The sequence below is a fragment of the Sarcophilus harrisii genome, chromosome 1 (assembly GCF_902635505.1).
Source record: "Sarcophilus harrisii chromosome 1, mSarHar1.11, whole genome shotgun sequence".
NCBI lineage: Eukaryota > Metazoa > Chordata > Mammalia > Dasyuromorphia > Dasyuridae > Sarcophilus > Sarcophilus harrisii.
The window spans coordinates 211,126,836-211,141,349 of record NC_045426.1 but is presented as its reverse complement, the minus strand read 5'-3'; the positions used below and the strand labels follow the sequence as shown (position 1 = coordinate 211,141,349).

Here is a 14,514-nt window from a genome sequence, read left to right as displayed (position 1 = left end):
AATTATACCTTAAGTTTAGAACCAAACTACCCAAACTATCCATACATTAAGTATGTTATTATATATACTACACACACACACACACACACACACACACACACACAAACACACATCCCAATAACCCTGAATTATGGTGGGGAAACTCCTTCAGAGTTCCAAAATGGAAAGCCAGAAATACATCTCACCTTTTTCCTACCAGTTGTCAGTGGAGTTGCCACTTTTGCTGATCAGGAACTTTTGCTGATATAACCCCTAGGCAACACTTGTCAGTCCCAGGTGGCTCCTCACACCTTCTTTCTATTCTTCCATTGGTCCTAGAGATTTCTCCCCTTGCTTCTTCCAACTAAGGTTTCTCTCCTTTCTGGCCCATTGTGCAACAGAACATAGTTTTATAGTTTTTTTCCCTATGGGTATAGAAAAAAGGCAAAATGGTATGTTGAAAGAGCATTGCACCATAGAGTATGATATGGACAAACTGCACTTTAGACAAAGGCATCTATAGAAGGTATATTGAAATGGGGGAGAGATTTGAAATGAGAAGACAATAAATAGACTATTATCTCCTATAATCAATTCTATGTTTTATTATATTCTGATTTTTCATTCAGTCAACACCCTTTTTATTATGCTGGTTATTGGTTAGTTGTTTTTTGGTTATATCTGACTTATTGTGACCCCTTTGGGGGTTTTCTTGGCAGATACTAGCTAGAATGATTTGCTGTAGAGGGCTGGAACTCTGAAAAGGTGTACTTGAATCCCAAACAGCAGAGAACTTAAGGTTAAATACCTACTCAATGTGAGATAATGTTTCTATAAACATATACTTAGATGATATGATGATGTGATGACTCTCCTCACAATTAGTGCCTGCTGAATGTGGTGTGGTGAGGTGAGAGGGTCAGGATCTCTCTGCCACAACTGCTCAGGAGGGAAGACTTCAGGCTCCAGACTCCAGAGTCCAGGATCTATCTCAGACGAGCTGCTTGGCAGCTTGCCTGCCTCCTTTACTTATCCTCCTAAAGACCAAGGATTTTGACTGATCCTGACTCTGACTGATCCTGAAGCCCTCCAGAGAACTAGCCCAAACATTACAGTTTGCCATTTCCTTCTCTAGCTCATTTTACACAAGGAAACTGAGTTGCCTCAGGCCAAATTTGAACTAAGGAGTTTTCCTGGTTCCAGGCCTAGCACTCTATTAAGTCACTTATGTCCCCTAGTTGTTGTTTAGCGTTTTTGAACTAGGAGCTAAGAATACAAAAAAGAAAAATGAGATGAAAACAACTTTCAGAGAGCTTAGAATTTTACTGAAAAGATGTAATATATTCAGTGAAAAGTAAATGCATCATAGACACAAAAGCAATGCAAAACAGTAAGCAGTACAAGAGATAGACATGACACGAACAACTGGAGAAGTCAAGTAAGACCCTCTAAATGAAGAATCACTTGAGCTATGCTTTGAAAGAAGTTAGTCCTAGAATCCTATATAATGTAAATTCCCATACTATAGATGCATTGAATTTATATCCAATAATTCTGACCTGAGATAGCTATATTTCATATAAAAGAATATTTAATAACATTTCTACCCAATGATATCCAAGCTCGTTATTATTCTTATTCTCTTTTTGTAATTATTTTGGGAGAGGGCATTAAATCTCTGAGACGTAGTCCAGTATAACTCTCAATCTATGAAACCATGTTGGGAAAGGTAGTCTACCTTCAAAACTTACAAGACAGAAGGAGAGGGATAAGGGGAAACCTTCCATATCGACTTGGGCCAGAAATAGATAATTTAAAAAACAATACAGGTTAAGTGCATTTCTGATAAACCCATTAAAGCAAAGGATATGGACTGAAAACACTTTAATGCAGTTCAGTTTTCAAAATATGAATTGATATTTCAGTTTGATCCCAAACTGAGGTATAAGAACCTTAGGGGACAACTAGTCCAGTCTCTTCGTTCTGCAAATGCAACAGGGCCAGGATTTTAAACCAACTTCATTGCCTTTGAACCCAGTACTATTTCAGCTGTGCTTTGGTTTAAATTCAAGCAAATTAATGTGTTTCACAAGTCTTCCTTATCCACCTTACAGTACTAAATCCCAATGGTTTTTAATTGTTCATTGGTTTATCAACTTTATTTTTGCCTCTGTTTGCCTTTTAAATCAATACTTGTACATATGCTGATCCATGTGCTAGGTTGTTCTGAAGGGCTCAAGTGTTCTAGTACTGGTTCCCTATCCTTTTACAGATTACTATGAAATTTTTCTCATACTAGAGTATGAGAGTCTCATGCCACTGATAATGATGGAGGGCTATGACAAGAAACAGAAAGACTTGGGTTCAAGAACTATCTTTGACATGTCAACCAGGGTCATTAGGTATTAGAAACTTACTTGGGAAAGAAAAAAGGACCTATGTGTACAAAAATGTTTATAGCAGTTCTTTTTGTGGTAGCAAAGAATTAAAAACTTAGGGATTAACTAACAATGGGGGAAGAGATGGACAAATTGTGGTATATGATTTGTGATGGAATATTAGTGCACTATAAGAAATGATGAACAGAATGATTTCCAAAAAATCCAGGAAGATGTATATTATCTGATGCAGAGTGAGGTAAATAAAATCAGTAGATCATCGTACACAGTAACAATACTGTAATAATGATCAACTATGAAAGACTTAATTACTTTGATCAGCCAATGATTCAAGACAATTCCAATGCGCTCATGATGAAAAATGCTATCCATCTCCAGAGAGAGCAAATTGATCAAATGAGTACATACTGAAACATACTTTTTTTCCACTTTCTTTATTTCTTGCTTTTTTTTTGGGGGGGGGGATTATTATACTATCATTATTATTATTATTATTTGAAATTTGGCTAATAAGGAATCACGCTTTGTTTGACTTCACATGTATAACTAATATATTGCTTGCTGCCGCCTTCTTCTTCTTCTTCTTCTTCTTCTTCTTCTTTTTTTTTTTTTCAGAAAACTGCCTGAGTTTTTTTGCTGACTAAAATTTCCCCCTAAGAACTGCTTTGGCCAAGTCCAAAAATTTTTTTTACAAGGGAAGTAATGTGGTACAATGACTAAAACACAGTATTTGGAATCAAATAAACCTGAATATTCTTTTAGATAAGCATCTGTCACATTAGTTTGTGACCCTGAGCAAGTTACTTAACCTATCTAAGTTTCCTTATTTGTAAAATGGGGATTATAATAGCACAACTCACAGGATGATTGTTAGAATCAGAAGAATTAACATAATTAAAATGCTTTGCAAACCTTAAAGAGCTACATAAATGCTAACTCCTATTATAATGATGGCATTTCATCATTTTGTTTAATTAAATGATCTATTATTTTTATAAATTTATTTTTGACCTATTGATTTTTAGGAATAAATAATTCAGTCTCTATATCTGACTTCTTTCTTCACAGATCTTTCAATAATTACCATAAATTAAGAACTAGGAGGGAACTTAAAAGAATATTGAGTGCAATCCCTTCATTCTGTAGATGAGAAAACTGAAGTTGAAAGAGGTTAAATGACTTACTAAGGAACATTCCACTAGAAAATGGGCCAGATCTTTAACTCAGACTAGGACTACCCTATGCCACACTGCTGCCCTATTATACTTTTATTATTTTGTGGTCAGTAAAGAATGTGATTCATATTTTTGTTTTTCAGCATACGTTAATCAGGTTATACTTCACAACAGAGGAATTTTTTTAGAGATGCCATGTATAGCTGAGAAATATGTATATTTTAAAATTTGCATAACTATTCAAAAGTCCTGTTATGATGCTTATCCTTTTTCTTCTCTAATTTTTTCATTGAATTTTCCTAAGTCTGAAAAGGATACATTGAAGTCTTCAACTTTTAGAAATTTACAATTTCTCACTATAATTAAAAATAATTTTCCTCCTATTTATTTAGATCGTTTTCCTTCATGTAAATATCTTTAGTGACATCATTTCATTATTTATGATGCTTTTAAGCACAATATAGTTTCTCTAGTTAACTTTTTAAACTCTCTACTTTTACTGTCACACCGCTTAGGATCATAAAATTTATGTTTTTTAAAGGTTGACTGAAACACAATAATTCACCTTTATCTCATTTTTGACTGTGTGAATGTGGGTCCTAAGTAAACAACATATGATTGCCATCTGTTTTCTAATTTTTTTGTATGGTCTTCCATTTTATGGATTAAGTTCATCCTATTTACATTCATAATTATGATTCTAACACTCAATCAACAAGAATTTATTAAGCCCTCCTATGTACCAGGAACTTTGGTAGAAACTGGAGATATACATACAATGAATGAAATTCACATGTTCCTAAAATTCTAATGAGGGAGACAAATATATACTGAATAATAATAAAGTAAATAAAAAGAAAGAATTAATCTAGAAAATAGAGAGAATATTAGAATTTAGAGGAGCAGAAAGGTTTCATGTAAAATATGGTACGTCTTGACATAAAAGTAAAATGAAAGTAATGTGAGGTGAAAAGATTCAGAGAAGGGGATGCAGGATTGTATAAGAATTAATTGGAAGACACTTTATTGTATCATGGGGGTAGAGGAGGACTGATGAGAGGTGAAAAATGGATAGAGGCCAGATCTGTGAAAAGTATTTAAAATCTAAACAAAGGATTTTACTATAAGTAAATATACTATACTATAAGTAATAGGGAGCTGATTGAATAGGGAAACCACATGCTCAGATATGTGATTAAGGAGATTATTTTTTGTGAAGATGGTATAAAAAAGGCTGGCTAGAGAGAAACATGAGTGGAAAAACCAATTAGAAGGCTTTTTCAATAATCTAAGGCCTACAGGTGGTGACTGTGTAAGTAGAGAGAAAGGGTCAATTAAGAGAAATAATTTGAAATTAGAATCCACATAATTTTTACTGTGTGGCTATATGGGATGAGAGAAAGAGTAAAAAATCCAAGATGATGCTAAGGATATAAAACTGGAAGACGAGAAAGAGGGTAGAACCTTCTTCCATGTTTGTATACCTTTCTTGTACATTTCAATTATGTAAAAAGATGAGTTTGTCGCCCTTCTTTCTCATTATATTACTTTTTCCTTCCTTTTTTTGCTTTTTTCTCTTAAAGCCAATAAGACAAAACTAAATATCACATCTAGTTTCTATTTTAATATGCTATTTAATTCCATCTGTAGCCTGAGGAGAAAATGGGATTGGGAAGGTATATTTATCTCTTCCCTCACCTCCATTAGACTATAATCACTTACCATTTAGCCTTTTCCAATGTTTCATATAAATTTTTGTTCACTAGTAATAACTTCTTTACTCAAATCTCAACGTTTCAATTCAATTCTAGCCTTTTGAAAAATGTTTGAAAGTTCTCTATTGTATTAAAATTCCAGTTTTATGTGAATAATTTTTAAAGAAGATCACATAGGACCAAACCAAAACAAGGGTTTTGTAGTTAAAGGAATTGGGATATAGTCCTGACTTTGTCACTAAGCATATAATTTTGAGTAAAGCAAAAAAATGCTACTTTTTAGGAAGTAATGGAATATAAGTTTAACCTTCTAGAGATGATGATTGAAGGGACAGTGATATAGAGTTGATAAAATATCATCAGGCTCCTAAAAATACCAGCTAATAAATGGAAATTTTACATAATTGTAGCACAATAAAATAGACAATATAGTCTTCTGTCAAGGATCAGTCAATACAATGACAAACACATCATATATATATATATATATATATACACATATATATATTCTATATTTATTTTAAACCATTCTTATAGTGAGTACTTATAATATTGGCAACAAGGTCTAGCTATGGATAGCAAATTATCCCTAATGATTCTTACATTGTCAGCACTATTCAAAATTAATTTGTAGTAGACAAATAAAAAGTTAGAATAATTTCTTTCAAAGGTATTCCATATTGGTTAAATAGAGCAAAGGAATCTATTGTTTCACGTGGAAGAATTTTTGTAAATAGAAAATGCTACTGTGTTTACAAATCAGAAATAAGGCTAAAATCAAGAGGCTCTTGATTAAACATATTATATCAATTAGCTTCTCACTTCTTTCTCAAAGGCAAATTGAAAATACTGTTATTTCTCTTCATCACAAAATGTAAAGAAATATTTTTAAATTTATACATGGAAATATTAAAGAGTTAATGGGATGAGATGCACACAGTCTTAGAGTCAGGAAACCCTGGGTTTATACAGTACCTCTGACACAGTCAAGTTATTTAAACACCCTCTAAGATTTCAATTACAGAGAAGCTACCTATCTTTAAGAGTGAAAAAAAAGTTGCCCCACCAGTGTTCCCTATACAGATGAAATCACAGTCAGGACCAAAAGAAAAAAAACAAAAAAGGCACCAAAAGATGTCTATATATACTTAAGAGTTCCCCCCCCCCCCCATGTAAATTATTCATATATAAATCATTCAAGTATACTTTTAAGTGTAACATACATCTATAATTTTAAGATCATTGGATTTAGATACAGAATCATCACAACTTGGAGCTAGAGGACCCACAGAGAAGAATCAAAGTTTGAGCTGAAAGAAATACATAGTTCATGTATGTTAAAACTCCTAATCCTTACCCAAGTGGGGAGAGATTGTACCTAGACTTGATGGGAATAATATAATTTCATTTGATTCTTACTACAACCCTATGTGATAGCTATCATTCCCATTTTATCGATGAAGAAACTGAGATCTAAGGAAGTTAATGTTCAAATGAGATAAGAAATACTTAGGAGAGTAGTAGGCACATAGTAGGTGCTACATTTATTCTTTTCATCAGTCCATTTACCTAAGTAGTACAGATAAGTAACTACTAAAGTCAGATCTTTAACATATATGCTCTGATTCCAAATATATTCTTCCTTAACTTTATATGACTTCTCTAAATGTATACGCAGTCTGTACCACACAGATTTTATCATATATGTAGAACACACAGGAAATTAGGAGAACTCTATTCTAGTCCAAGATCTACCACCGCCTAGTATGTAACTTTAGGCAAGTCACATAAAGTTCTCTGGGTCCCACTTTTCTTTTCAGTAAAATCAGGGGATTGGAATAAAAGATCTCAAAATGTGTTTTTTCTCACTTCTTTAGAGGCATCTAGGTATTGCAAGTTAGAGTTGAAATCAGGTTAGGTCAAGAATACCCGAGTTCCAATACTGCCTCAAGTCACTTACCTCTCAATCTCAGTTTCCTCACCTGTAAAATGGGATAATAGCATCTATCACCCAGAATTGTAGAGAAGATCCAAAAAGGTACATGTAAACTTTCAACTACGATATTATTCTTACCAAATCAAAATCTAGAATCTTTCCCTATTTAGATAAAGCTTCAAGAGTTCTAATATATGTGAATCAAATATAACGAAAGGGGGGAAAAGTGGTACATAAGTTTTGTCACATAAAATTAACTTTGAATAAAAAGTATAATCTTAACTAAGATAAGATTTTTACAAACTCACTTTAACTTTTGCTTCACAAAAAAGTATTTTATTTATAATACTACTGATGTTTGTAGTTATTTCCCACTTTTTTTTCCTTTTTTTTTTTGATGAGGCAATTGGGGTTAAGTGGCTTGCCCAGGGTCACACAGCTAGGAAATGTTACGTGTCTAAGGCCAGATTTGAACTCAGGTTCTCCTGACTTCAGGGCTGGCGCTCTATCCCCTTCGCCACCTAGCTGCCCCTTATTTCCCACTTTCAAAGATAATTAAAAAAAATTTTTTTTAACTCTCAAATGCATTGTTAGAGAGGGGCAAGTAATTAGAAATCCCAGACATTACTGTTGCACTTGACTGCATCTCTTGATTCCATGCATTTTTTCTGGCTTTCCTCTATTCCTAGAACATTCTCCCTTCTCAGCTTCTGCCTACTGTCTTTCCTGGCTTCCTTCAAGTCTTAACTCAAATCCCAACTCTTTCGAGAGGCCTTCCCTAGGCTTTTTTTCCCCCAAAATACTAGTATTTTCTCTTAGAGATTAACTCCATTTTGTCCTGTATGTATCTAGTTCTTATACAGTTTTTGCAAGTTGTCTGTCTTATTAGAATTTGAGCTTCTTGAGGACAAGGACTATTTTTTGCCTTTCTTTATATTACCAAGACTCAACAGGATGCCCAACATATAAAACACTCTTGTTGATTTGCCTTGACTTGACCTAAAGCAGAGAATCATTTTTAAAATTCAGCCATTAAGGTTCTCCCACTTGTCTACCTCTAGGTTGTTTTCATTCATTCCAGGTGCAACACCAAATAGTCATATATTCAGCACCAAATACCAAGTTTTTCCTGTCTGTGGTGGGAGAGAAAAAGGAGGCAGTATGTCTTGGGGGGAGAGGGAGGGAGGTCTGAGGATAGAGGATAGAGCATAGAGTAATATGCATAATTCATTTTAATTCAAATAGATTTAGGTTTTTTGCCTCTTTGGTTTCCTTTATAAAAGGTTTGATGGCAAACATTTGAGTCACTTATAAATTCCATTTCACACTTAACACTTCCCCAAGGTAAGTGCTTATTAAAGTAACACCTAAAAATAAAACAGAATGTTTCATACACGTGAAGTCAGCACTCTTGGTTCTTTTCAGCTATCACTGCTACCTTATAGAGTAGTTACCACACCCAAGTCCAGGAAAACATAACTAAAGGAGCATCCATTTGTCCTTGAATTCAATAGGCACTTTTAATAGACAACCTGTTAGAGTTTATGCTCCTTCATAGTGTGTACTTATTTCATTTCTATCTACAAAAAAAAAAAAAAAAAAAAAAAGTTGCTGAATGGTACAGTCGCTTTTACAAACATATTTACTTCTAACTGCTCTAAAATGATGACTGTTTAGGATCATAATGCTTCATCCGGTGCAATTTATGAGTAATTAAAAAAAATATTTTCGTATACATTGCAGACAAAACAACAAGAAGCCATTTATACTTCAGATGAAGCTTCCCGTTGAGTAACTATGAGAAATAACCCAGTTGTTCAAATATTAATTCCATCATGATTCTGGACATCTGGGGAAGGCTGGAGTATGCTCTGCTTCTCAGCTAACATCCAATTCCCATAGAAGACACCATAATGTCTCCCACAAAAATAAAACCAAAAACTGATGCCCTTCTGCTAATTTCAGTTTGCAGGGCTCATGATATCCTCTTTAATCTACTGGAATGGGAAATCTGATTAGTCTCCGACTGCACATTTACATTGCTAGTGAAGCTGACTTTCAAACACCTGGAAAGTTAAGGGAATTTTTGTCTTAATTTTCATTCAATGGCATGTCAGTCTGAATCATCTCTGGTTCTGCATAGAAGCGTTAATGCATTTTAAACTAATCATTTCAATGAACAGCCAGAGAGCCTGAAGAAAGGGATCAACCACCAAAACGAATAGAAAAATGTGCTCAGAAATGAAAATGGAGCTTTCAGTCTCCATCTCCCTTTAGCAGGGCGCTAGTCTGGCTCGTCATGGTGTTAGAGGTGAAGACTACAGTGGCGGAGCCTGAACCTCCGACAGGAGCCCCAGAGAAGCAGTACAAGAATCCTAATTTGGGCTTGGTTTCGTTGTCGGGGGTGGTGTGTCTGCTTCTGCCTTACTGGGGGTGAGGGTGGAGCAGGAGGAAGAGGTAACTCGCCCAGCTCCCTCGCAGTCCCCCTGTTGCTATGCCTCCGGGCAGCTGGGGATGTGCGAGGAGAAGCCCAGGGACAGTAGTTCCTGCAGCAGGAACTAGAGCTGGAGGCTAGGCTTTCTGGGAAGTGACCTCTCCCAACTAACTCGTAAAAAAGAGGGGGGTGGGGGTGGAGAGGGCAGATCAAATGGTGAAACTAAGAGAAGTGGAGGTGGAAATGTGGGAGTAGGTGAGAGCAAGCCGCACGCCGCCAGGACGCGTCCCCCCGCTTCTCCCCCTCTCCCGCCGCCGTGTTTCCTTCACCCACTTACCAGTTTTATAGCGGGTATTCTCCTTTGTCTGATCTCCTTTCTTCCCTTTCTCCCTGGTTAGCTGCTGCTGTGGCTGCTGCTTCCCCTCTGGTGTTTCTCCTAGGTTCTCAGCACTGCCCCCTCGCTCCCGATTCCCCCCACCCCCCTTCCTAGTCTCCTCCCTTCCGCAGTCCCCTCCCTGGGGCTCTGGGAGAGAATGGTGATAATAGATGATCTCTTCCCCAGAAGGAGGAACCCGGAATAACGCTGCTGCTGCTGCTGCTGCTGCTGCGCGCGCTGCCCCCGCCGCGGTACCCCAACCCCAGCTAGGCACCTCCTACGCCCTCCTCCTCCTCGCCCCTTTACGCCGGACCCCGGGCTCCCCGGGCGGAGCTGCCGGTTCTCCTTTTGCTTTCTCAGTCTCCTGGCGGAGCGTGCCGAGATGGCAAACGCTGCTGCAATGTACCTCTCTCGCTTCTCCTTCTCACTCCTCTCTCTCTCCCTAAAATGCTGGAAGGGAGGGGAGATCGCAAATAGGAAAAGGGAAATTCGTAAAAGGGGGAGGGGAATGGGACTTGAACGAAGCAAGTTGGAAAGGAGGTGAATATGGCGACTCGCTGAGGCTGTGGTTGTTTCGGCTTAGAGGGAAGTAACGAAGAGCCCCCGGACTCCGCTTATTTCTGAGCCTGCAGGGACTACTCGAAATAGGCTCCAGACCCGGCCTGTAGGCTCCCTGACCAGGTGAGATACCTGGGAGGGTCGGAGGCGAGAAGGACGTCCTGCATTCTGCTGGCCTTGGTGTCCGCCCGTCCAGCAGGCTTACGACTCTGGGCGGCCTCCGGCTGTGCTTTTGCCGCACTTTCAAACAGCCGCCACACTCCTGACCACTCCTGGGAGAGCAAACCTGAAAGGCCGGCCGGGCCCTCGTGCACCCTCTGGCGCCCAGTCGAAGAGCTGGAAGTAGGGCTGCAGGGTGGAGTGGGGGGATTTCCGCAGCTCAGCAGGTTGGAGCGAGTCGAGTTCAGATTTGGGCAGCCTGCAGTGCAACCTGCCCACCTCCTTTTCTAAAGGTTACATTATAAGATTTCTTTTAAACGTCGTCAGTTGCACATCTAGCCTAGGTTAGTCGAGCCTGGGTACACTGACTTCATAGCTAGTGCTTCCTTTCATTGTACATGTTGCTTCCTTCTGCTTCTCATTTCACAGATCATTAAAAAAGCATTTAGTTGGTGGCTACTATGCAAGTTCTAAGGATTGAGAAAGAAAAGTGAAACTAAGAAGTTTACACATTCAATGGAGGATATGCATACAAGTTTGTCAAGTCAACAAACTTCTAAGTGCATCTACTGTCTGCCAAGAACTGGTATCCCTTAGTTGCTAAGTAATCAGATATAGGTTATACACATGTAGTCATTAACATATTTACATGTTAATCATTTTGTATTAGAAGACTCAAAATAAAAAGAATGAGAGGAAGTGAAAAATAACATCTTTCAGTTTATATTCAAACAATATTAATTCTTGCTCTGAAGAGAGCTCTGACTGATAGGCATGCTTCATCATTTGTCTTTTGGGTTTGTCTTGGACCACTGTATTGCTGAAAATAGCTAAGACATTCACAGTGCTTCATCGGTACAATTCTACTGTTACTGTGTGCAAATGTTCTTTAGGTTCTGTTCACTTTTCTTTTTTTTTTTATAGCTTTTTATTTACAGGATATATGCATGGGTAACTTTACAGCATTGACAATTGCCAAACCTCTTGTTCCAATTTTTCACCTCTTACCTCCCCACCCCCTCCCCCAGATGGCAGGATGACCAGTAGATGTTAAATATATTAAAATGTAAATTAGATACATAATAAGTATATATGACCAAACTGTTATTTTGCTGTACAAAAAGAATCAGACTCTGAAATATTGTACAATTAGCTTGTGAAGGAAATCAAAAATGCAGGTGGGCATAAATATAGGGATTGGGAATTCAATGTAATGGTTTTTAGTCATCTCCCAGAGTTCTTTCTCTGGGCTTAGCTGGTTCAGTTCATTACTGCTCCATTGGAAATGATTTGGTTGATCTCATTGCTGAGGATGGCCAGGTCCATCAGAACTGGTCATCATATAGTATTGTTGTTGAAGTAAATAGTGATCTCTTGGCCCTGCTCATTTCACTCAGCATCAGTTCATGTAAGTCTTTCCAAGCCTCTCTATATTCATCCTGCTGATCATTTCTTACCAAACAATAATATTCCATAATATTCATATACCACAATTTATTCAGCCATTCTCCAATCGATGGGCATCCACTCAGTTTCCAGTTTCTGGCCACTACAAAGAGGGCTGCCACAAACATTCGTGCACATACAGGTCCCTTTCCCTTCTTTATGATCTCTTTGGGGTATAAGCCCAGTAGTAACACTGTTGTTGGATCAAAGGGCATGCGCAGTTTGATAACTTTTTGGGCATAGTTCCAAATTACTCTCCAGAATGGTTGGATGTATTCACAATTCCACCAACAATGTATTAGTGTCCCTGTTTTCCCACATCCCCTCCATCTGTTCGCTTTTCATGTAGGTCTTCCCAGATTTTTCAGAAATCATCGTGCTTATAATTACTTATAGCTCAATAACATTCCATTCTAATTCCATTTCCACAGCTTGTTTAGCCATTCCCCAATTGATGGGCATTCCTTAGATTTCCAATCTAAGCCTACACAAAAAGAGCTGCCATAAATATTTTTATACAAATATGTTCTTTTCCATTTTTGTGTGTGTATCTTTGGAATTTAGACTTAGCACTGGTATTGCTGGGCATAGTTCCAAATTGTTCTCCAGAATCACCAAGCAATATTTTGTAGTAGTCCAGGTATAAGGTGATATGAGCCTTGCCTCGAAATGGTGATTATCAGGCAAGTAGGGGGTATAGATGAAGGATCTTGTGAAGACAGATTTAATGGAGAGTGAGAGAGAATAGAAAATAACACGTAGGGTATGAGCATGGGTAACTGAGCACAGTAGTATCTTCTACAGTAATAGAAAAGTTAGGAAGAAGAGAAAGTTCTGGGGAAACATGATAAATGTTAAATTTAAGATGGATAGGATATGGATGAGACTTGAAGCAGGAAAACCAATTTAGGTCTCCTTAAATAATATAGGGCAGGTAGTTGGCACAGTGGATAGAGTCCTTGAGCTGGAGTCAGGAAGACCTGAATTCAAATCTTTAGGTAGTTACTGTGTGGTTCTGAGCAAGACACTTAACCTTATTTGCCTGTTTCCTCACCTATAAAATGAAGAAGGAAATAGCAAAACACTCCAGTATCTTTGCCAAGAAAATCCCAAATGGGGTCATAACAACAAAATATTATTATTCTAGAAAAGTGTTAATAGGTATTTAAACTAGTAAAAGTGACTGAAAATAGAGAAGGGGGAAAATGCTAACAGTATCTATAGGAGATCCAGTTCAAAATGTCCATCAGACAATTAGAAATAGAGAATGGAGTTCAGAAGAAAATTTAAAACTGGATAAATAGTTTGAGAATCATTGGCATAGAAAGAATAGTTAACTCCTTAAAATCTGATAAAATGCAGGAAGCAAAATAAGGAGAAAAGAAGAGAACCTGAACAGAGTTTGGGGACACATATAATTAGTGGACCTGGAAAAGGATACTGAGAAGGACTGGTCAGACATGAGGAGTTTCATGAAAATCTAGAAAGAAGAGAGGAAGGGAAAGAAGGTAATTTACAGTGCTAAGAAAGATAATGGTTGAGTAATATCAAGTAAGATGTATCAATTAAAAGAACAATGGCAGTTTTGGGAAGAACAGTTTCAATTGCATATTGTAGCATTTGTCATACCACATTTTCATATGTAGGAATCCCCAAGATTTAAGACCTAGATATCTATATTCACTCAAAATGATGACTCAGAACCTCAAATAATATAATTACTTTTTCTCTAATCAACTAGAGGGCATAATTAGTTCAAAGTAAGAATATTAAATTAAATACCATAGAAGATTAGCAATTAAAACATTCCCAATATTACAATAGAATATAAAGTACCCTCTCCAACAAATATGTACATCAGTGAAGAGAGCAGGCATGCTTAAAAGTGAAGTAAAAAGAGCCTGTATTTGAGGAATATGGGATCATAGCACTGTGCTCATTAGCTTTCCTTTCCCCAAAACTCCATGTGTCTGCTTGGCCCGTTTCTTCTTAAAAACATTTTGTCTCTAAGTTTTCACTTGCATAGAGTAGTTGTCTCCAAGCATTTTTGATCACATACTGGTGTAACTAAAAAATATTTTGAGCACATAGTCCCAATATGTATACATCTATTTATAAATTAAATGAGGTACTATTACATTAATAATTATAAAGCATGTAAAAATAGAAATTTTAAAGGGGTAAAGTAAAAATTAAATAATTGATCTTAGAGGCAATAGAGAACCACTGGAGTTTATTCATTAAGGGAATGATCAAATTGTTAAATCACTTTGACAGATAAATGAAGACTGGATTGGACATGGGCAAAACTTGAGGCAGGGAGACCAATTGAGGAGA

At 37.0% G+C, this 14,514-nt stretch overlaps 1 protein-coding gene across 2 annotated transcripts in view; it reads right to left on the bottom strand.

Annotated features, from left to right (window-relative positions):
- The window catches only part of CDC42SE2 (CDC42 small effector 2), a 109,606-nt gene extending 99,514 nt beyond the window's left edge, over nucleotides 1-10,092 (bottom strand). The window contains exons 1-2 of one of the 2 annotated variants that reach the window (XM_012544087.3): nucleotides 9,976-10,086; nucleotides 186-404 (exon numbers count right to left, since the gene is read on the bottom strand). The gene's annotated coding sequence lies outside the window, so the exon portion shown is untranslated. Of the gene's footprint in view, nucleotides 1-185; nucleotides 405-9,975 lie in introns of both variants that reach the window. The other variant, XM_003762975.4, reaches the window with a different exon arrangement.
- Nucleotides 10,093-14,514: the final 4,422 nt, after the last annotated feature.